We start from the raw sequence: 24,816 nt of genomic DNA, 5'->3' as shown, positions 1-24,816 counted from the left end.
TGGAACAACTGACCCAATGTGTTTTGTAATGTTGTATGTGCTTATTATTTCTCACTGCACATTTCAGAAAGATTTTGTTTTTATAAATCCCAGGATAGGGCAAGAGGGACTTTCTACAACAGTGGGAATCATTTTTACTTGCTGGATGGTTTAAGGCAGTCCAAGTGTTCCCAGGATAAGACTCTAGGTCCCCATTATAACACTACCAGTTACCAACTGTCCTATTATAGGCTAAACATTTTTTAATTTGTTGACTTATACTCATTTTATTCAATTCTCAGTGCAGTCCTAGGAGACATATGCTATTACTATCCCCATTTCTCTGATGTTGGAATTAGGGCTTGGAGATGGGAAATTTGGCCAAGGTCTAGGAGTTAAGTGCAAAGCTGGTGGGCCTGATTTCAAAGCAGCCATAGAGTCTCTCACTGTATTGTCTTCAGGGGAGCCCCTACTGTATCAACGATCTCAATAACAGATCCTAGAACTCTTATCCTCAGAGAGAAGTTAACTACCGGGGCGCCTGGGTGGCTCAGTAGGTTAAGCGGCCAACTTCGGCTCAGGTCATGATCTCACGGTCAGTGAGTTCAAGCCCCGCGTCAGGCTCTGTGCTGACAGCTCAGAGCCTGGAGCCTGTTTCAGATTCCGTGTCTCCCTCTCTCTGACCCTCCCCTGTTCATGCTCTGTCTCTCTCTGTCTCAAAAATAAATAAACGTTAAAAAAAAAAAAAGAAGTTAACTACCAACTCTCCGTCCCCAGGCTCTTACCATCCCATAAATGAATTCCTTGTGCCACATTCTTTCCTAACGGTACCAATCTTCTGAAACCATCTCAATTACCAGAAATAGCTTATTACCATTTCAGGTAGCTATTTCTTTGATTAAATAAAAACAGATCTTCCTCTGATTCCCATCCACTCAACCTATTCGTTCTTAATCATATAGAAGAGATGATATTCCTCACGTAATTGAAGAAAGTTTGCATGTCATCCACAGGACCTCCCCAAACTACTAAATGTCAGCTGCTCCTTATATGGCTCTCTTTAGGGTCTCCTCAGATTCTGGCAGTTCACAAACCCTGGAGAATTGCAAAGTGTCTTCAGCTCCGTATCCTCAGTGCTCACAACAGTGCCTGGCACAGGCTAAATGGGGTAAGTGCTCAATAAATAATTAATGAGAAAATGAGTTTTGCAAACTCTACAAACAATAAAAGACTAGTATTTTGATCACTAACAATTAGTGCTTTCCTCCCCTTTACAGGGGTGTCTGTTTGTTCTGCTCTTTTGTTTGTTGTTTATTTGTTTTGTTGCCCATTTTTCTCTCCAGAACTGACTGCTTCACAAACAGTTTTCTAACAATCTGCAAAGATGACAGTCCGGCTAGCATGAAATCAACAAGATTGATTTCTTTATTTTTAGGGTTGTACTTGTTCAGTGTTGTTACTCTTATTTAACACAAAATGGCTAAGCCTCTCTTTTGCTTTTATTATGGGAAGAGAATATTCTAGGGGTACCTGAGTGGTTCAGGAGGTTAAAGCGTCTGACTTCAGCTCAGGTCATGATCTTGCAATTTGTGAGTTCAAGCCCCACACAGTGCTCTCTGCTGTCAGCGCAGAGCCTGCTTCAGATCCTCTGTCACCCTCCCTCTCTGCCCCTCTCCCACTTGTGCTCTCTTTCTGTCTCTCTCAAAATAAATAAATAAACTCTTAAAAAAAAGAAAGAAAACATTCTATACATTCCTTTTGGCTATCTCCAGGCCTTTTTCTGAGGATGGTCAATAATATATACATACTAAGTGTATATCTATGAATAAAAAAATGTACGTTTTAATCAATATTTTTTTTAGCAGGGGTATTAGAGCTAGGGACTAAGCTGGATTAATCTTTTTTTTTTTCTTTTTCTTTCTTTTTTTTTTTTTAAGATTCAGACATTTCTAGGCATGCATCATGAGCCAGCAGGAGAAATCTGCCAAGGATATAACTGCATAAGTACCTAAATTTTTTTATAGGAAGGACACTGATAATGGCTGTTAGCCAATCCCCAGCACCAAGACCTCTAAGGCAAAAAGCCACCTATTAATAGTTCTGGCCCATGCATAAGAGAAGGAGAAAACTCTTTAGAGTTGGTAGATAAAAAGAGTTAAAAAAAACAAACCTGATCCAAGAGCAATGGTCAAGTTAGAAAGAAGGGGAAAGGTGGATGAATGCAGAACATTGGGCAATTTGACCCTGGAGTCAAAAGGCCACCACAGATGGAGAAGAGGCAGAGGTGGGGGGGTCCACGTCAGTTGAGGGACCACCATGGAAAGGCATGCAGCAGGGGCAGTGACCTCAGGAGGAATAGCAGTGGCCAAGAATCAACACATTGACCAAAGACACTGAGAAGGACTGAATGAGAACAGAAAAAAGATTAGGAGGTTCATGGGTCTGCTGGTTACTCTTTCTCATGAGATATTTGGGGCTCAGAGTTTAGCAACTTTTCTAATAGGGTCCAAGATAGAATATTACTGTTTTGTTAGTGTTAGTGTGAATTGTCATAGTGCAAGCTGATATTACCTGGGATATTTAAAATAAAATCAAACTTTTTTCCTTTATTTCTTTGTCCATTGATGACAATGAATTTTGCTTTCCCACTTGTTCTAGGGCTCCAGCATTGAAGGAGCAAAGCTACTCTAGAGGGAGATGAAGAAAACAACCTTTCTTGTACTATGCTATACAATAAAACAGGAAATACTTCTCTCCAAATTTGATCATCATGACATTCCTCTGCAATTATCCACTATGACATAATCCAAGACAGGAAACTGGAATGATTTCATTTTTATTAGAGATAACATTTTAACTCATTATGCAAATTCAAACATTACTCAATCATATTGTCAATAACTTCTATTGAAATGAAATGCTTTGGAATATGTAAGAATTATAAAACTGTCTACCTGAAATTCCTTACTTTCTTGGATAGTTTAACTCAAATTTCGTTGACCTTTTTAGGTGGAATAATCCTAATTTCTCGGTCACTATTTGGTCATTTCTAGAGTCCAATCTTTATTTTTAGCTAAGACATACTATATATTCACTCTACAAAATGTCTGTAATGCTTTGTGCCTACAGCAGGTGCAATACCAAATGACTACTATGCCAGAATGGGCTCTGCTTTATTAAGCCTTCAGAGAGTGGTGTATTTGGAATATTAGTCAGAACTTGCTGATTTATTAATTCCCAAAAAAATCAAGAAAAAATAATTTTCAAATTTTACATTATTAGGCATGCTGCTTGAATCTTTTTTCTCCTTATATGTACAGAAGTTTTAATATGTTCATTTTCAATTCTATAAAGCTTCAATTATGGTTTCTGCCCTTGATGTCATATTAGACAAGATTATAAAAGTATTCACCAATCCATTTTCTTCTAGTTATGTCTCACTGTTCTTTCTTCTTTAATTTGATAGATATTTGTATCTTGTGTGAATAGAAGATCCAAATTTACAGGATTTCCTAACATTAACCAATTATTGGAACTGTGTTCATGTAATAGTCAGTATTTTCTCCCCTAACATGAAATGCTGTCTTTATTATACATTACCTTTATGTGCTTAAATTTCTTTGGGGAATTTTCAAGCTGACTTAGTTCCTCTAAGTCTCTGTTTTAGTAAAATTACTATATCATCTTAGTAATGGTAACTTTATAATATTTTTTAATACTTGGAAATAAAATTCCTTCCTTATTATTCTTTCTCAAAAATGTGCTTTCCCAGGCTGCCCCTTCTTTCACATGAATTTTAATAATCATTTTGCCAACATATTCCTAAAAATCTGTTTTTATTTTGTTTTCATTTTATTTATTTACTTATTTATTTTTGAGACAGTGTGTGAGCAGGGGAGGGACAGAGAGAGAGGGAGACACAGAATCTGCAGCAGGCTCCACGTTGTCAGTGTGTGGGGCTTGAAGTCAGGAACTGTGAGCTCATGACCAGAGCAGAAGTAGGACACTCAATGGACTGAGCCATTCAGGCACCCCAAAATCTCTGTGTTTTTAAGTGGAATTGCATTGACTTTATAAATTATTTTGGGGAAGCCAACACCCTTACAACATTTGCTATTCTCATCCAGGAATACAGTATAAATCTCCATTACGGCTAATCTTATTTTGTGTTTCTCAATAAAATATTATTGTCTTCATTTAAGCCTTACACATTTAAGCCTTAATTTCTTACACAGTTTACTCATAGATACACAATATTTTATTGCTATTATAAATGAGATTTCCTCATCACGTTTTAGCTGTTATCGAAAAGTCAATGGATTTATTCACATTTATCTTTTGTATGGCAAGTTAATAGTTTCTTATTCTAATAGTTCTTCAGTTAATTTTCTGGGATTTTTCATAAAAAATATAATCATTTTTAAGTGAAAAAGATGTCACCTCTTTTCTAATAATTAAAACCTTTGAGAGTCAGCATACCATATTATTTGACATTAAAGACACATGAGTTAAACCGCTTGAGTTCTAATCACTTATTAGCTGTGTGACCTTGGCCAAGTTACTTAGTTTCTCTGGGCCTCAGCTTCTTGATTTATAAAATGAAGATGATAATAGTTCGTATCCTAGGATTGTGGCGAAAATTAAATGAGTTAATATTTGTAAAGTATTTAGAACAGTTTCTAGCATATTTAATTAAAGTTTTAAAAATGTTAGTCTTTTAAAAAATTTGTTGTATTGGCTAAAATTTATAGAATGATGTTAATTATAAATGATGAAATTGAGCACCCAGTAAGCCTCTAACATTTTTGTTTTCTTGAAATTGCTTTTTCACAGTTTAATAATATCTCCCTATTCCTAAGTTACTCTGTTGTATATATGTGTTTTTTCTTAAGAGAAATAGAGTTGCATTTTAACAAATGTTATTTGGAATTCTATTAAGAAATAAAAAGTAGGAGTTTTATTCTTTAGTCTATTACTATAAAATTATTTTAATAAATTTCCCAATATTGAACCACTTGTACATTCCTAGAATAAACATCATTTATTGTATTATTCTATTTTGTTGATTCCTACATTCCTATGTCCAGTATTTCAATGAATTTCTGTGATTCTTTTTTGTCTTACTTTTACTAGTGTTGGGGAGGGGGGATTTAGTGTTATGCTTTTTTTATTAAATGAATCAGAAAAGTGTTCATCTCTTTTGTAGAGTTCATAGAATATGAGATAAAGTGTTCGGGAAAAATGTGTATTTTCAACCACCGATTATAAATACCTGATGAAAACAAGATACTTTACTCATCTAAACCAGAATATTTTAGCTCCTGCCAAATCTTGCTATCCAAGCTGGTCAAGAACATAGGCTTAAGCATCAGACAAAATTAGGCTCAAATCCTAACTTCACCACCCACTGGCTAAATGTGTGCACTTGGCAAGGTGCATTTTTATCACAGAGAAAAACATTCTTTCCTTACCTTCCTCACATGGAGCTTTTGTGAGGATTACAGAAGATTATCTTTATAAATCACTATATACTCCACCCACAATAAAGACTCAATACATTATTTTGTTAGTCTTAATTTTCCTTAAATACAAAATTAACGTTTACAATTTTACTTGCTATTTTTTCTTAGTATGGAGATTTTGTTTATTTATAGGGAAAGATAAGTGCTTTTGATAAAACTATTGGTATGAAATTGTTTCATAATAAAATGTATATTTCAATTAAGACGTGTTACTCTCTGCAGTCATAAATTTAAAAGTTGACATGAAAGTAAAAATGCTCCAATAACACATGAAAATGAACGTATTGCCACTGTCTCCATGAAACTACTGTGGGTCATTAAAAAAAGTTGTACTGGTTTTGAGAAAACCAGGCAATGAGCCTAAACCAAATTTAATGTCTTCCACTCTTTCCTGTTCCCTTGGAGCTTTTTGTTCTCATGGGAATCTGAGAGTGGGAGGAGAATGTTAGAACCTTCACACAGGCTGACGCTTACTCCATGTTTTCTGATCTGCCATCTGAAGTGCAAGGGTGGGGGCAGGCCTCTCTCTTTAGCTGGGAGAACACAGCACTAAAACAGTGAAGTGGCCTCAAATATAAGTCCTACCAATGTAATAGAATTTTTGTGAAATATTAAGATTGCAACATGAATGTAGCCTCATTTTTAAAGGACACAATAGGTGAATAAAAACATACACAGATATAAATATATGTGACATATATTCTATATATACATATGAGTATATACAGAGATCTGTATATATTCATATTCACCTACACAAATGGGTATCATGTGTATATATATGTATATACATATATAATTATTATCATATATACGTTATTTGTAAATATGAAATACATGGTATATATGGATATATAGACACATATCACCAGCACAAAGACATCTGTTTCTCAAAAAAGAGTATTTCACATTTTGTCCACCAATCAGTATCATCAAGAAATATTTACTTGGGGGCACCTGGGTGGCTCAGTCAGTTAAGCATCTGGCTCTTGGCTCAGCTCATGTCATGATCTCACAGTTAGTGAGTTCGAGCCCTGTGTCAGGCTCTGCCTTTCTCTCTTTCTCCCTCTACCCCTCCTGCACACTCTCTCTCTCAAAATAAATAAATAAACTTTAAAAAAAAAGAAATATTTGCTTGTATTTAGTATGGTCTCTGAGGACATTAGAATTGACCTGATAGACCTAGTGAGTTTCTCTTCTGTTTTAAAGACTATAAATTTTAAACATTATTTTGGTAAGCTGACTTCCTCTGCTAAGAACAACTTAAACAAGCACAACTAAGAATGTAAATATCAAGCTACGCTCAGCCTCTGTACTAATCACTGGTCTCCGGCAAACACAAGATGAAAATGTCAATCTCGAATTCTCAGCATGCGTTATTTGCTATTAATCTGACATTAACAATAGATTCTACCAAGCTTCGATTAAACTGTATTGACTTTTTTTTCTAAAATAAAGACTACCACTGCACCTTTTCTTTGCTGTCTTCTGGCTTTATAGCAACAAAGATATTTTTAGGGACATCCTCAATAGCAGGATCAATGGATCAAAAGTGTACCTACTTCTATCTTTTCTGCCCTGTGTGGCCTCAATAACTTGATGGTTTCCAGCTTCCCCCAGGTTTCTCTTGATCAAGTGCCTTTCAGTATACCCGTGACCCCTGAAGGAAACAAAGGGGGAAAAAGATTTATTAAGATTAACATCTCTCATTCCTTGTCTATTTTGGAAAAGAACACATGGTTCCTTCGGCAATAACATTGTCTAACTTAACAACAAAATGCTGCACAATTTTAAAACAACATTCATTGTTATTTTTCCATTCCTCATCCTGATTTTTTTTAATACTCTTCTGATTTATAGCAGGAACAGGATAAATTTCCTTGAGTAAGCAGCTCAATACTCCCTTATAAATGAGGAGTGTGTTTCTTATTATTATTTTGTTCACTGTTCAAACTCATCAGTTGTGTTCTGAGCAATCTTTCTTCAGTTTTGCTTCTAAGACTGTGTAACATGAGCAGTCACACACATTCTTACTGAATAGTGAAATCACCTATATAGCAAGATATATACTTTTCTTCAGCTCTCCAAATTTCCAATGAAAATAGATTCACTAGATGAGTGACAACCTTTCTCAAATGTGTGATTTTAAAAGCACCAAATCCCTGCAGCAATCCATATTTGAATTCCAACGCCAAGAAGCAAAGACATTGTTTTCCCCATAATATTTGGAATTATGGAAGATAAAATGAACCCAGTAAAATTTAGTCTACACCTAATGCCTCCATATCAAGAAGTAGCTTGAAAATTTGCTGTGAATAGGCATCTGATCCACTTGCTAGGTTTTCCTATTCACACTCTTTTAAGTATTTACATATCAAAAGCCCCTATTTTAAAACTAATTGTACAGAAAACAAATTGGTTATTTTCACTTCTACATATATTCCTGACAGAGGTGGCTGAACCCAGGTCCCCTTTCACTGGGGCCGTCTACATATTTGAGCATGTGGTAAATGTTTAGTTGTCCTAGATGAGAGCACCATGCTTCATGTTAGGGAGATTATCTGTTCCTTTTTCTACAAAGTGTGGGGCCAGTATCGTCAATATTCCTATGTTTATATGTGCTGTCTAACTTTACGAGGGTTATTCAGAGCAGGAAAGAGTCCAGAGCTGTCTGCTGTTTTCTTCTCACCCCTCTTCCCCATAAACCACCAAACTCTGTCTATTTCAGGCTCAGAATATTCCTCAGCTCACTCTTCCAATTCCATTACCATATGCCCACATCTTCCTCCACCCCATCAGTTCTTTCAGATGTTACAACATCGCTCAGTAGGCTCCCTGGTTCGACGCAAGCCTTTTCCAGTCCATATTCCACACACTATTCATGTTGGGACACTAACTGAACTTTTAATTTGTACAAAACCCAAGAATTATACATAGCGGAAATGTTTAACCATTATTCTCAAATGAAGTATCTTGTCCCCCAAATGCCAACAGCATTATGCTAGCCATCTTTTAAGATAGTTTTCAAATAATTTCATTACTCTTCTTTTTCCTTTGCTTCTCATATTTCCTCATAGCTTACAAGTAATCCAGCACAAGAAAGTCCAAGGGCATTGTAATAAAGGGCAGAAACAGTGATCTTAGTTCTAGTTCCAGTTCATCCAGTTCATCCATTTATCACCTGTTGACTTTGAGGAGTCATCTCCTTTCTTGTTAGGTAAATGGCAGAGCTTTGTTTATCAAATGGGGATGGAAATATTTATCTTGCTTATCTCTATAGGCTGTTCTGGGAATCAACGGTGATCACATACAATAAAATACCAAATATGCAATACTATTACTACCCTCCCCGAAGAACTGCAACAATAAAAAATGTGCTTCTTGTGTGTTAACTCTAGATTCAGATTGGGATCCTAGAAAAGGTAGCTGTGATCACACTTTGAAGTCTTGCAGCTTCCTTCTGGGACTATGATGCTCTAAAGGGTTTTGTTTGGGCTTCCAAAGTGGGGGAAAATACCAAAGGAATCATACTCTAACATATTTGGATTTCTAAGACATGCTGAATCTAAAGAGGAAAGAAAAGGAAAAGGGGCTCAAAACCGTGACAAATTTTAATTGGCTAAAACTACCATAACTGAAATAATCCAACTGTCATTTATGGCACAAATGTTAGTGCAGTCTCCTAAAAACTCAGATAATTACTCCATACATTACTGGACACTTTCAGATACGAAATATATGCCTGTTCTCTATCATTCTGTTGTAGGTTTTAACTGGAGAATGTGGAATGTGTATAACAGGATGACTTTGTTTTGCTTCTAAAGAGAAAATACAAAATATCAACCCAAATATCATTTCATATATAAACAGCATTGTAGCCTCAGTTCAAGGAAGTGTATATTTTAGACTTAAAAAAAGGATAGGGGGATATATTTGAACTCATGCATCTAAACAAACTAAAGAAAGTGTAGAAATTAAGTAAAGCAAGAGAAGGGCAGAGTGATAGGAATAAAGACCACAGCTATATTTTCTTCTTCCCTCCTCCATGAATTCCCTCCAATGAATTTTATATTCATTCATATAAAAATGAATTTATACCATGAATTTATACTTTGGTGGAAATATGGAAAACTCATGTATTCATGTATAAAAGTCTTCACAGTAAAATTAGCATTATTCTATTCAAATTCTTCTATTTGTTCTTGTTTCTCTCTCGTTAACTCAACCTATTCTCTCCTATTTTTCCTACTATATATGCTTGATTTCTATAACAATTTTTAAACCAACTAGCCAAATCCTTGACAACTACTATATTTTCAAAAGTTTTGGTAGCTATTGCACATACATAAAATTGTAAATAACCTGTTTCATTCATTCATTCAGTCAGTCAGTCAGTCAGAAAACTGTTGTCTACCACAAGGTAGACACCACGGAGGAAACACAGACCGTTTCAGGAGACAGAAGGTTACAGCTAGAGTAGTTGATAAGAAATACATATAAATGACCAAAATCAAAATTCAACCTAAATGTCACATTTCTACTTTATCTGAAATTATTAAGCAATTTTTGAATGAAATCTTAGTAGCTGAAAAATGAATTAAGAGGAACTGATGAAAATGACAAAGAATCAGATATATTCATGTTTCCCATGCAGTTAATACAAATAGTTAAACAGCCAGCTGTCTTCTTAGATTCAAGTCAATATCATAAACATGTGTAATAGGCAAAGTAAAAACAAGTTTTCTAATTAAAAATGTAATGCCAGCATTGTATAACTGCCTTTATTACGGGAATTTGGCAAACTTGACCAACTTTGTCCTAAAAATATTGACAAACTTTGCTCCCATAATTCCACTGTGAAATTCCCTTGACCTGTCAGGTCCTCTGGATAATTCTCTTTTTACTTTGCTGTCGGTGTTGCTGCTGCTGCTGGGACAGAAATGAGACAAAGAGGTTTTAACATTTAATAAACACGTGTTCTGTGTCATGAGCCTTGCTAGACACTTAGCATTTTCTTCCATTTAATCATCACAATTAATCTACTACATAGCAGACTTTTTTCAAAGCTTAGAGATGGTGAGATACCTCCCTAAGGTCACATACCTAATACGTCACAGAGACAGAATTCAAATTCAGATCTGACTCTAAAGCCTGTGATTAATCCACTATGCATCATGATGCCTCACAATATTCTTGGGACTACTGACCTAGCTTCTATATATAACTTTTTCCCTATATTATTTTTCTTTTATGACTAAACAATAGTTATTGTTTTGCTTCAAAGCTCTAGGAAATACCAATTTTTTGGAGGATTGATTCAAAAATAATTCACTTATTCATTTCCTCTCATTTTTCTTTTAACCACTTCCCATTCCTGCATATCTCATACCAAAGAGAAACAACTTTAATGCTAACTGCTGCTGAATTTATTTTTCATGTTCACAGAATTTGGGTGGATGGAAAGAAGCATAATTTAAAAAGCCCCCTGCTATAGAGTATAGGCCCAAAGAATAAAATAAAATAGGCAAACTTAGTTTGCACTCTCTTGCATTATATCATTAAAACCCAAAACAAGTCTGTTGTGAATACTGACTGGGTTGTCCTCATGAAATAATATGGTACTTAAAGAATTCTGTAATGACTGAGAGCACAGATTCTAAAGACATACTTTCTGATTATAAATCTGTACTGTGTACATTTGATCTCGTTACTTAACCTTTCTGGGCAGGCCTAGATTTCCCCAAATGTAAAATATCCTTAATAATAGCACCTGTCACATACAGTTGTTGCAAGGGTTAAATGACACATGTACTTAATTGAAGTCATATAGAAAAATTCCCAGGACATACTGTGCTTAATGTTTTAGATTTATTAATATTCTTTTTTTTAATTAAAAAAATTTTTTTTATGTTTACTTATTTTTGAGAGAGAGAGAAACAGAGACACAGGGAGACAGTATAAGCAGGAGAGGGGCAGAGAGAGGGAGACACAGAATCCGAAGCAGGCTCCAGGCTCCGAGCTGTCAGCACAGAGCCCGACGCAGGGCCCAAACCCATGGACTGTGAGATCATGACCTGAGCTGAAGTCAGACGCTTAACAGACTGAGCCACTCAGGTGCCTCTAGATTTATTAATATTCTTATATAACAAAAATAAGTAGAATGCTCCTACCAATGATGCATATGATAAAAACAGCAAAATGATCATGATCACTCTTACGTGGTAAGCAGCTATAAATAAGGCATCTTAGAAAAACATTTAAATTTTCTATTACTATTGATATATATATCCAAGTAGTCCTCTAACTGAATGGCTTAGACATATTAGCGAGTGTGCATGCATGGGTGTAAAACAAAAATCTGTGTGAAATTTTTGAGAGGAATTTTTAAATTTTAAGTTTGTTTGTTTGTTTGTTTTTTGTAAAGAATATAGTTCCCTCAAGGAATATAGACCCTAATGCAACAGAGAAGCTTTCCCTTTGTACTCACAGCAGCAGGCAAACAGTTAAAGCCCAAGGCCAGAAATACTAGATGAAAACAAAGTGAGAGGAAAGGAAATCAGGTTCCTATCACTTCTCTCTTGCTGGTCAGTGTTAATTATTTCTCAAATCTGACAGCTGCACGTTCCTCTGCTTCACACTTTAGCCTCTGATGCAACTATGTGTTATTCCAAGATATTGAAAGAGCTCAATTTTGGCCTTTAAAACATGCGCCTGGATCTTCAGGAGAAGCCATTGCTCAACACAGGCAACTTTCAATCCTAAAAGCAAAATTCAGCCTTCTTACAAAAGCTGATTAGTCTTGACATTTTATCGACTCTCCTGAAGAGCCATTTACGGACTGTGTCAAATATTAAAAATAAAATAAGATGTGGGCCTGGTGAAATTATCTTCTGATTTGACCAAACCAGAATTAACTTGCTGATTTTTCTCAAATGTACATACTTGCTTTAGCTAAATAAAGTTAATAGGGAAAGTTACATATTCCATGAGGCATAAAGAAAAAATTACTTTCCATTACCCAGAAACCTTACCTTGCAAACTAAGCCTGAAGGAGAAAGAAACTGGAATGAACATAGTTGAATGAGAATTTTAGCTGCGACAGCTACCTGACTTGCTCCCAGTTCATGTTTAATTAAATTTACATCCATAATTCCATAAATTGCTTGCATGGTCATAGAACATAAGTTATCATCTTTGATCCTAAGGTCAAATACTTACTGCTAACAACCCTTGTGCCTCTGAGGGAGGCTTGGCTCCCTGCCAAACTGTACTGCTTCATCCACAGGCCCACTACCGTAACACCTCATGGGGGATGATGCACCACCATGGCCCCTTGGTTGCTCGGCAACAACCCCTAATGACTGCTCCTCTGGGACTGCTAGGCAACAGCACCGAGTCCCCCCCAACCAACCCCAGCTGCTCCCAGTGCACTGCTTCTCAAGAGGGCCAGGTTAACAGGAGGCCAGGGGCCCTAAGTGACTAATCACATAATCTATACACATTTCTCAGAATGCTCTCCAACTGTCACTAAATAGAAATCAGTGCAGAGCTAGGTCCTACCCTGAAGGGTACTCTTGAATGTATCCTTAATTTAAACGCTATCCTTGGATCTTTAGAGAAGCAGACAGAAAACTAATGCATCAGAGCCAGAATCTGTGGCCAAAAAAGTCTATTTTAAAAAGCACACACACATAAAGGAGGTCATTCTTTTTTCAATCAGATTTAAAATGTGACTTTCAAAGCTTTCATAATTTCAAAGAACTTTGCTATTTAGATAGTGCCTGTTAACAGACCAAAAAAATGGGGAAAACATAAGAACTTTATAAGCCTATTCCTGAAATGTTTTAACACATAACTCTATTTAAGTATAGCAATGTCAAGGAAAGACCTTCAATTCTTGTCAATAGTTAAACCTACATTTACATACTCAGTTTCAATGTATCAGTTCTATATTCAACAAATCTAAATTAGTCATATATTTTTCCATTTATATCCGACCTACCTCTTAGGACAAAGGCAACGACTCAATCAGCCAATCTAAAAACTTGCTCACACATCAGAACATGAGTACAGCCTTGCCCCTATCTTCTTCACTGTCTCTTACCTCTCTGTTGTGCAGGAAGAGGCAGGTGCCTTGGGAAACATGGGCTTGCAGCCAGTATACCATAGTACAAATAAGATTCTGCTACTCCACTACTTTAAAACCATCAGTCAAGTCCAAGCTATTTAGCATGGCATGGAAGGCACTTCTGAATCTACTTCCCATCAAACTTCCAGCCACACCTGCTGGGTCCACTATGTGATTTAATTATAGTTCCCTAAACACACTACACACTTTAGGTCTCTTTCCTCTTCCTAGGACACATTCCCCTTTGCCTGGCAAACTATTGGTTATCTGTTAAGATTTAGCAATAACATCACCTCCTCTGAGAAACTGTCCCTGATTTTAGAATTACATATAACTACCTCTGAGCATCTCTACAACTGATTCATACTACTGTGGTGGCATTAGTCACATAGTTTTACGATTATTTACCTACTCAACATTAACCCCATGTTGTTCAAGGGCTAGAACCTCATTCTGTTCAACCTGGTTTCCTCGGTGCCTGGCATATTCCTTAGCATTAAGGAGGTGTTTATACTATATTTAATAATGATTACAAAATAATGCGCCTAGACAAAATTGTAAAATACATGTGGATAAGGCATTTTTAACCTCTTAATTAAGCAGGGATGGGTAGTAAAGCAATTTACTAAAAAATAAAATGAAAACTAATCTCCTGAATTTGGGGCTGCTCTCTCTGTAAACTATGATGAATCATTCTGAGCAAATAAGTAGATAGCTCTGCCGTGATACAACCCATCCAGTATTATGGCTAAAATAAACACATTGCCTGCACCCCTTTTGTTATAACTATAATAACATCAAACTCAAGGGAGCTACATGGTCTGGTAACCAAATCACTAAAAGCTGGTCTGGAGCTGGTAATAGGGAAGATACTTTCCCTTTCAGTTTAGCAACTCTTAGAAGAGCTTTTGGGGGCACCTAGGTGGCTCAGTTGGTTAAGCGTCCAACCTTGGCTCAGGTCATGATCTCACAGTTTGTGGGTTCAAGCCCCATGTTGGGCTCTGTGCTAACAGGTCAGAGCTTGGAACCTGTTTCAGATTCTGTGTTTCTCTCTCTCTCTCTGCCCCTCCCCTGCTTGTGCGCTCTCTCTCACTCACTTGCTCTCTCACTCTCTCTCTGTCAAAAATAAATAAACATTAAAAAAAAGTTTTTGAAGAAATCTTGGTGTAAGTAAAATAGAGAAGAGAGTATAAAAGAAACTAAATAACTGAACACCAATAAAGCAAGAAAACATTTTAAAGTTTCCTAAATAATAATTTGCAAAATTTTATTTATTCAACATCTGTCTCCCTCAAAACACTAATTTAAGAAATAGGAACATGACCAAACAAAACACAAAAGCCCACAAATGTTGCAACAAAGTGTAATATCTCAAAGCTGTTCAACCTTGCCTCACCACCTCAGGAGCTACAAATACAGGCCTCCATTTTTTAATATAACAATATTTTTATGATTTTTTTATAATAAGTGCACATATATGTTTATGTAAACATATTACCAAATACTTTGATATTAGCTGTAATATGACTATCTAGGTTAATCCATGCAATACAAACTCTAATCAATGGAAATCTGAATTGTGTGCCTATCTGTTAAACTCAGAGAGAATTCTTAGTCTATTAAGAGCCTGTGGGTCCCATATACAGCTAAGGCTGTGTGCTTCCTCAGGTAGGAAACCTGTATCCTTGGAAGTATTAGACTGTGTGCCAGAAGGTACTCACAACCACGTGATAAATTTTGAATATCAAAGCAGTCTTACTTTTTACTATATATATTAAAGAATATTTATATTAATTAAAACAAAAGAGGGGCGCCTGGGTGGCCCAGTCGGTTGAACGACTGGCTTTGGCTCAGGTCATGATCTCACGGTTTGTGAGTTCAAGCCCCGCGTCAGGCTCTGTGCTGACAGCTCAGAGCCTGGAGCCTGCTTTGGATTCTGTGTCTCCCTCTCTTTCTCTGCCCCTCCCCCACTCATGCTCTGTCTCTCTCTGTCTCAGAAATAAACATTAAAAAAAATTAAAAAAAAAAAAAGAAACATGTTATAAATTAGAATGCAGGGGCACCTGGGTGGCTCAGTTGGTTAAGTGTTGGACTTCAGCTCCAGTCATCATCTCACCATTGTGAGTTCAAGCCCTGCATGGGGCTCTGCACAGACAGTGCAGAGTGGGCTTTGTATCCTGTCTCCTTCTCTCTGCCCCACCACCACTCATGCATGTGCTCTCTCAAAATAAATAAATAAACTTTTTAAAAAATTGTTAAAAAGAAGTAGAATGCAAAATTTATACTTACTTGTAAGATGAATATAAAATTTCATTGAAACTTTGCACTTTTCTATGGAGCACTTAAGTTATACCCTAGATTTCTGGGAATTTTTTGGTGGAAAAGAGGGAGAACAATTTGACCACAGCATAACAGAGTAGGACCATCATTTCCTCCATTCTGGATAAGACACTGCTATTGATACAACTTAAAAATACACTACTTTTGTTTGACAAGCACTTCACAATACCAATTCATATTGAATTGCCATAAACCAAAAATTTTTAAACCAATTCTACAAATAACCATTTTTTCACTGTCTGGTTTCTTTTAAAAATGCATGCCACTCTTATATTTATCCTCATCTAAACAACCTGTCAAAATAATTTTTGACTCATAGAGTACCACACTGATTATATGACTCCCTACTCAAAAACTTTCAAGAATGCAAATTAGCTACAAATTTAAGTCCAAAGTTTTCATGCCAGCATATAAAATTCTTCACCACAGGGACGCCTGGGTGCCTCAGTCAGTTAAGCATACAATTTCTGCTCAGGTCATGCTCTCTCGGCCTGTGGGGTCGAGCCCCGAGTCGGGCCCTGTGCTGACAGCTCAGAGCCTGGAGCCTGCTTCAGATTCTGTGTCTCCCTCTCTCTCTGCCCCTCTTCTGCTCACGCTGTATCTGTCTCTGTCTCTCTCCCTCTCAAAAATAAACATTAAAAAAAAATTAAAATTCTTCACTACAGCTCCAATGTATCTTTCTACCCAGTCCCTAAAATTCTTTTTTAATTTTTTTTTTAAATTTTATTTGACAGGGAGAGAAAGAGAGAGCACAAACAAGGGAAAAGGAGAAAGAGAGAGAGAGAGAGGCAGAGAGACAGAGACAGAGAATCTTAAGCAGGCTCTGCGCTCAGCACAGAGCCTGACTCAGGGCTTTCAGGGCTCGATCCCACAACCCTGGGATTGTGACCTGAGCCGAAATCAAGAGTCAGATAATTAACCAACTGAGCCACCCAGGTAACCCTCAATTTTGTTTTTTTAAAGTTCCATATATGCAAAGGATTTTATAATTAATGGTGGAAATATAGGTAGAGCCTATTTTCTTCTTAATATAATTCTGAAACTTCTTGATTTTTCACTGCAATGTAAATTATCTCAGAAACACTTCAAAAATTTTAAAGTTAAAACTTAGTGGTATTTTAAGTGGCAAATATTACGGGCTCTGGAAATAAAATATAGAATAACTCATTACAGTGTAACAAGGCAGAGTTGACAAAAAAGATAAGATTGAGTAAGAATCTGTGATTCTTGGTGAAGAATTTACAATAGCAAGCACACATGGTTCTTGAAAAAACTGAATTCTACATTTGAATGTTGCTAATATTTAAAGCAATGTATTTTAATGGATTGGGTATGTTTTTCTTTTGCTTTCTCATTTCTCAAATCAATGATTACCACAGGGTGCAGCAAAATTAGAATGTACTCTTTTGGTAAAATGGAAAATTATCTGTTTCATACCCTTGAGATCTGAAAGTTTATCTAACCAAAAACTATTTTACGGGTTACTTTACATATGAAGGGAAAATGCTGGTTGTTTAAAAATTTGCAATAGTATACAAACTGTATAACATCATTACATCAATATAAAAATATAACCTTACAAACATACAAAAATTGGAAGATACTCAGTATTGAATATTAAAACTAATATTAAAAAATCTTTAAATGTTCTTGTGTGATGGCTTTATGATAAAAATCTCTGAAAGAAGTTGACAAAGTAAACCTTTAACAATATTTCTGTAAGACAGTTTGAGATATTTTCAGATAAAGCCTAAATTGTTGTTATTATACAAAATCCTTATTTCATTAATAAAATCCATATTTCAAGTGGATCATACTGAGATAAAACAACAAAGTAAAGAAGTGAACCCTTTGACTAATAAGACCAATAACCATTATTGATAAATAATTTAAAAGTTTTCAACAAATTAGGATAAATTAAGATACTTTATTTAAAGTGTTGGTAAAAATAAACATCTATGAGTAAAAAAGTGCTTTGTTTCTCCCCATTCTCCCCATTTTGCAGTTAAACTGGAAAAGTTTATATGTCCTTTTAAAGCATTCAAACTAGAACCCAAAACATGGACTCCTCAGAGTTGGAACAACTTATGCTGGGTTTTACTTGAAGCTTAATACTTTTTGGCAAAACTCCACAGACATCTCAGGGAACTGACCCAGATCTACCCTGTGAGGAAAACATGTCTCACATCCCCTGACAAACTGCTCCCACTCCTCCTTGAGGCAAACAAATAAAAATTATACCCCCCATGTTGTAGACTGGTCCCATTTCTGCACTGTCAAATCCAAGTGGTACAAATTAATGGAAAACCCGAAATGACCTGGTTTAAACCAAACCTAGTTCAGTGGGTATATGACTTGGACTATTTCAGGATACAGTGGGTGCATTGCCCAAGTGAACACATTGCTTTTTTTGTAACCATCTTTACAACTAATACTGAGCACAGGGCATGTGTCATGCTCAGCAGCGACTGTTCAGAATGTCCAATTCGAGGGGCACCTGGCTGGCTCAGTCAGTGGAGCATGTGACTCTTGAACTCAGGGTCAGGAGTTCAAGTCTCACATTGGGTATAGAGCTTAGATCAAAACAACAACAACACAAATAAATAAATAAGACAAAACAAAACAACAACAACATTAAAAAGCTAACAGGTGGCTAATTTAAGAGGATGAAAAATGAATAAATATATTAATGAATAAATAAATGTTTAAAAAAAAAAGAATGTCCAATATGAGTGAATGAGCTGAGTATTTCGAGTTAGAATGGTAAGCTGTGAATTTAAGCCCCAGTCAAACCCGGCATTTGATCTCAAATCTGCTACTTTCTATTAAATGACTTTGAAAAGATATTCTCTTCACCTACTTATTTAGAAAATAGAGCCATAAGACCAACTCCACAGATTGGAGAATAAATGTAATATGTGAAAGCACCTAGTCTGGGCCTGGTATGTTGTTCAGTAAATAGTTAAGTTTCCATTCGTTTAACATGTATGCTCATTTCCACGTGAAGAAAAAATTAACATGGTCCCTTCGAAAAATTTTAAGCCTCTGTTACGTATTGAAAAATACATTATACGTTGAAGTTCTCTACATTTGCCCTAATCTCATTTCCTCCTTTGGAAATCAGCTCCATAAACTACCTTTTCTATGCCTTCGGCCTCTCCCACACTAATCACTTCTTCATGGCATCGAAAGAGAGAATCAAGACCTCTCCTTGAAACAGTAACTAAAAATTAATTTGACCCTATGTCCTGACTCCCACTACCCACCCACCTTCTTCTCCCATTTTTTGGTTACAGTCATAGGATGGGCACTCAACACTGGCTGATCCCATTCCCTTACTTTCCATTTTTCACCCAATAAAATCTGGCCTCCACCTCCCAATCATAAAACTATTACTCTGACTGGTAGGCTACTTGTCAAATAAAAAATCCTTTCAGCCCTTTTCCTACAAGGTCATCTCATGACTATGACCTATTGATCACACCACACATTTTGAAGCGCTACATACCCTTGTTGCTATGACAATGCCCTTTCCAGCTTCTCTTTTTTGGGCTCTCAGGAGAATTCACTTCCTAGGCTTCCATTTTATCCCACTTCCCTTCTCATTCTACGTGCTTGCCATAGAAGTCTCATCATTATAGTTAACTTCCTGTATGCATCCTGAGCTTGTTAAAAAACAGCTTCTTGGATATCTTCAACTCTGATTCCTCTTTTACTCATCATCTTTCCCCCATACCCACCATATTAGTTTCCTAGGGCTGCCACAACAAATTGCCACAAACCAAGTGCCTTAAAACAATATGAATTTACTCCCACACAGTTTGGGAGGTCAGCAATCCAAAGTCAAGGTGTCGGTAGGGTTGGTTCTTTCTTGGGGATTCAGAAAGAGAATCTGTTCCATAGATCTCTCCTAGCTTCTGGTGGTTGCTGGCAAATCTTGGAATTCCTTGCATCTGCATAACTCCAGTCTCTGCCTCTATGTTTGTCTTCCTCCGTGTCTCTGCATCTTTTTTTTTTTCTTATAAGGATAGTAATTGTATTGGGTTAGGGGACCACCCTAGTCCATATTAACCAATTACAACTGCAATGACCCACTTTCTAAATAAGGTCACATTCTGAAAATCCAAGAAGTACATGAATTTTGAGGAGACATTATCCAACCCAGTAAATCTGCCAAATTTGCCCTCATTCTTATATTGCCTCAAACCTCAAGCCAAGACTCTGAGAAGCACTCTTTACTCCCACCTCTTTCTAACTTCATATCCCACTTGTCAAACCTGATCATCTTCAGCTTCTAATATTTCTAGACTTCAAATACTCTTGTTCATCTCTAATTTGTCATCCCTAATCCCCAATTTACTCTTTAACATCTCTTTCTGGGGCTACTACACTAGGTGTCCAACCTCCCTCAAATCCAAACTTGTCAGAGTTACAAGAGTATATATAAATACATACATACAATTTCATGGCATATTAGAAAGATGTAGAGCTGCTTTTTATTTTTTGTTACTGCTTCTTTACTGCAATTCACACAATCATGATAGCTCTCCTTCTTCAGGGATGTAGGAACTAAAAGAAAGAGTAGTTTCTGTGGAAGCTCTGGACTCTATAACATCTTCTTTTGGCTTGGTGGATTCTTTATAAACCTTTAGCATGTGGAAAATCTATCATATCTACAATCTAGCTTTTTATTAGATTGCAAGGCCTCTTTGGGAAAGACAGACAAGAGGGGCTTATTTCAGTGTTTTGAAATTTAATAGTATTCCTTGGCTCCAGAGACTCCACAAGAGAAGTACTTATTCTCATTTTTTAGATAAACAAGCATAATAAACTAATGTAATTACATGAGTTATAAGCCATCCTTAGTTATGTGCATGCATGTGCATGCACACGTGCACACACACATACACAGATTTTTAAAAATAGTGTTTTCTTCTGAGACATATTAGCCCAGCCCATAAAGATTAGAAATAAAGACTTTTATAGTAATTTAAGTAGACGCATGCTTGGGAAGACTGCTTAACTCTTCCCTGTCTTCCATGGTTTTATTCCTGAAACTATCACACTGGATATCAGTTTCCTCCTTTATTCCACCTCAAAAGTGAAAGTCTTAGAGTTAACCATGGTGATTTCCATATTCCCAAGTGGGGATTCTTTTTCATCAACATAGTAGATTTTAGAGCTTAAAGAAGTAGAGACTATGGGAAGGGAGAATTTAAGAAATAGAAGAAAAAATTTAGCTCCATTTCTTTTGCCTATAAATGCTGCAAACAAGTTCGAGCCATCTTGGCCCCAGACTATGTAATCTCAAAGTGCCTTCATTTTCCTTGACCCTCTTTCCAGTCTGAGAAATCTCATTCTAACTGATCCAGGATTCCAGGTGAGATTACCTCTTCCTGTTCAGGAATACAGTATAACGAATCCAAATTATTTTATTCTTAGACAACTCTGAACTTCTTTTGCAACTAAATACCCAACTCTTGGACACCATCATATTTTAGAAGTAGAAGTGTCTGGAGGACACAAATCCACTCTGATTTATAAAGCCCACAGCCTGCACCGTACCCGGGCATAAAACTGGTCTTGCCATTGAGAACTGGAATAAAGAGTATATCTCACTTGAGTGAAGAGTAGACTATTTGGGTTCTCAAAATCAGTTGTATATCCAATAAAACAACAGCAACAACAACAACATAACCACTTTTGGTATGTTCAGATTCTTAACCTGGAGTTCTTTTTATGTAATGTCACCAACTGATCATAACATAAAAAATACATACAGCGTATTAACATAAAAATTTCTGAGACCAACAAGATTCAGAAAAGCACTGTACTAACGGCAGAAGTTTTAAAATATGAATACAGGAGCTCTAGATTTATTCTCAATACGTGATTTTTATACACATCATAAATATGCAATCATAAGCCTTAGATCTCCACATCTAAGAATAGAGTATGTTTAATTATTATTTAAAAGAATTATGTGGCATCATGGTTAAGGAAGCTTATTTTATCATAGGATTTTAGGGTTTTTATATTCAGAAAAATTATTTTTTAACTCAATTAAAATCTTGTATTGAAGGAATGGAAAACCACTGAATTTACTATCAGCCCATTAAGGTCTGAGTCTCATCAACATTTTGAAACACAATTTTCAAATTGCTTTCTTTCTCATTTTCAATGGACATAGAAGGAAATTCAGTCTTTATTAAGCCTGATTTACTCTCATTAAGCATTAAAAAAAGAAATTGGGGAGAGGTATGAATAGGCAGAAAACAGAGGATATTTAGGGCAACGAAAATACTCTGCATGATATTACAATAATGGATGCCTGTCATTACACATTTGCCCAAACAATGTGCATAGAATGTAAAAGAGTGAATCCTAGGTTAACTATGGACTTTGAATGATTATAATATGTCAGTGTAGGTTTATCCATTGTAATAAATGCACCAGTCCTGTGGACGATTTTGATAATGGGGGAGGCTATACATGTGTGAAGGCACCGGTTATATGGGAAATCTCTGTACTTTCCTTTCAATTTTACTTTGAATCTAAAACTGTTGCAAAAAAAAATTGTCTTTAAAAATATTTTATTTCTGAGAAATACTACTTTTTTTCAAAATTATCTGAGCTCTAAATTCGAAAGAAAGAAAAGTATTTCCTCTCCCAACCTTCTCTCTACATATATGTATCAAATCATATATGATCCAGTAAGAAACATTTATGTCTCCAGAATTTTCAACTTTTTGTAAATATAAAACTTCTACCTAAAAATCACTCTATAATGCTCTTTAAAAGTTAGACATAAGTTTATCATACAACTCAGCAATTCCACTGATGAATATCTACCTATGAGAAATGAAAACATAGGTACCTACTAAGACTTGCATGAAAATGTCCTTAGCATCATGATTCATAATAGCCTCAAACTGAAAACAACACAAATGTCCATTCACTAATGAAGAGAGACAGAATGTGGTATATCCATACAATGGAAAAAAAGAAATGAAATACTGATACATGCTACAACATAGATGAATCTCAAAAACATTATGCAACGTAAAAGAAGCCATAAACAAAAGACCACATATCGGATGATTCCACTTATAAGAAATGTCCAGAAAAGACAAATCTATAGAAACTGTAAAGAGATTAGTGGTTGGGAGTGAGAACAGAGACTAACCATAAATGGACATGAGGAATCTTTTGGGGGTGATGAAAGTGTTATAAAAACTGAGTTATGATAATGTTTTTACAACTTGGTAAATTTTCCTTAAAAATCACTGAAAGGGGTAAATTTCTAAAAATCTAAATTTCTAGTTTAAAATTGACTAAAGAGGAGAAAAATTGTCTAACACAAATGGTATGTGACACATTTTTACATTTCCTGCATAAGTATTCCATTAGCCTTGGATATTTTGTTGTAGAAAGATGTGGCAGACTAAAGTCAATTACTTAAGACTCCCCCCCCAAAAAAATCATACTTTGGTTCAAAATGGAATCATTTTATCTTCTGAAGCGTCTTTTTAGAAAATGAACGCTTTTGAGTAGTATCTACAGAGGGGCATTCAAGTATGGATCATATCAGTAGGAAACAAAAAAGGTTTTCAAAATGTTGGCCTAACCAACCTCGATCCACAATCTACCCCATTACAGGACTTTCTGTGAGCTTTATGACCATCAGATCTCATTTTAACAACCCAAATTCTGAGCTTTCTGAATATTAAATCTCAGAAGGATTTTTTTTTTAATGTGTAGAAACGCCGATATGAAGAAAGGCATCTTGTGAAGAGACAAAGTGGAGAGACAGATTTTGAATCTACATGTACATAAAGATGTAACGCTCACAGTAATTCTTACCCAATTCTTTTTCAGTATACAAACCGTTGTGTTTTTACTTTTTGATTTTTTTCTAAGTGGATATTTAAGTGGTCTCCGGGCTCAGATTTCTACTTTCTGTCCTGCACAGACTCCAACTAGTAATAACTGAGGGGTTTTTTTTTGGAGGGGGTAGTGTGGGGTGAGGTGGGGGCTGGAGGGTTAAGTGTGTTTCCCTTTTACCCCGCTCATGCTAAACGTTTTCCAAAGGAACCGAGTTCAGTTGCGCTCCCTGGGATGAATTCTACGAAGATGGGACTGGAGGGTCAGTCTCAGCCTTATTCTGCAGGGAGCCAGCTGAGGAAGACGGGCCATCTCCCCCAGAAGACACTTTCAGGTGCTTCCCCAAGGGATTACAGCAGCAGCAAGCAGGACCCACGCCCTCCATCTCCTAAGCCCCTGCGAACTCCCGGGCAGGAGTCCTAGGCTCGGGGAAACCTCCGGATCATCCGGTCTAATCAGTCCCGTATTTTGTCAAAGAATGAACGGAGACTTGTGAGGTGAGATGAGGTGAGTTGGCTAAAGCCACAGAGCCTGACGCTGGCAGAGCGGGTTAGAACTCGCGTCTCTCTGCTTTTCCGGTGGCCGCCAGCAGCTGCCTGGGGCTGGGAACGCGCAGCCCAAGGAAAACGACGTGGCATTGCCGGCGAGAGAGGCTAAGGGCTCAACAACTCAGGACAGGAGGTCACTAATGTCCACCTTCAGGGCAGACTCGGCAAAAAACACGTAACCAAACCTCCCAGGTTATGCCTGTTGACCTAAGCTCCCCCTTGCACCCAGACAGTACCTCAGTTTGCATACTAATGATGTGGCCGCTCTAGCACACCGGGCACCTGCTTTGAATTCCCCCGTGCCTGTGCAGACTGAGCGGAAAATGGGAAAGTTGCACTTACCACATCTTCCCTCACTCAGTCTCCCCCGACTCCCCAAGTCCTTTCCCTCCCTCCTTCGCACCAGCCACGCTCA

At 36.6% G+C, this 24,816-nt stretch overlaps 1 protein-coding gene across 4 annotated transcripts in view; it reads right to left on the bottom strand.

The window, feature by feature from the left end:
• PKIB (cAMP-dependent protein kinase inhibitor beta) overlaps positions 1–24,816 on the bottom strand; it is a 182,850-nt gene that overhangs the window by 83,247 nt on the left and 74,787 nt on the right. For 2 of the 4 annotated variants that reach the window (XM_086707714.1, XM_086707716.1), the window contains one exon: positions 7,064–7,161. The exons of the other annotated variants lie outside the window; for them this stretch is intronic. The gene's annotated coding sequence lies outside the window, so the exon portion shown is untranslated. The remainder of the gene's footprint in view (positions 1–7,063; positions 7,162–24,816) is intronic. 4 annotated transcript variants of the gene reach the window in all.

This window comes from Puma concolor, chromosome B2 (genome assembly GCF_028749965.1).
Source record: "Puma concolor isolate L17-30 chromosome B2, mPumCon1.1.hap2, whole genome shotgun sequence".
Classification (NCBI taxonomy): domain Eukaryota; kingdom Metazoa; phylum Chordata; class Mammalia; order Carnivora; family Felidae; genus Puma; species Puma concolor.
This window is presented reverse-complemented; position numbering and strand designations above follow the sequence as displayed.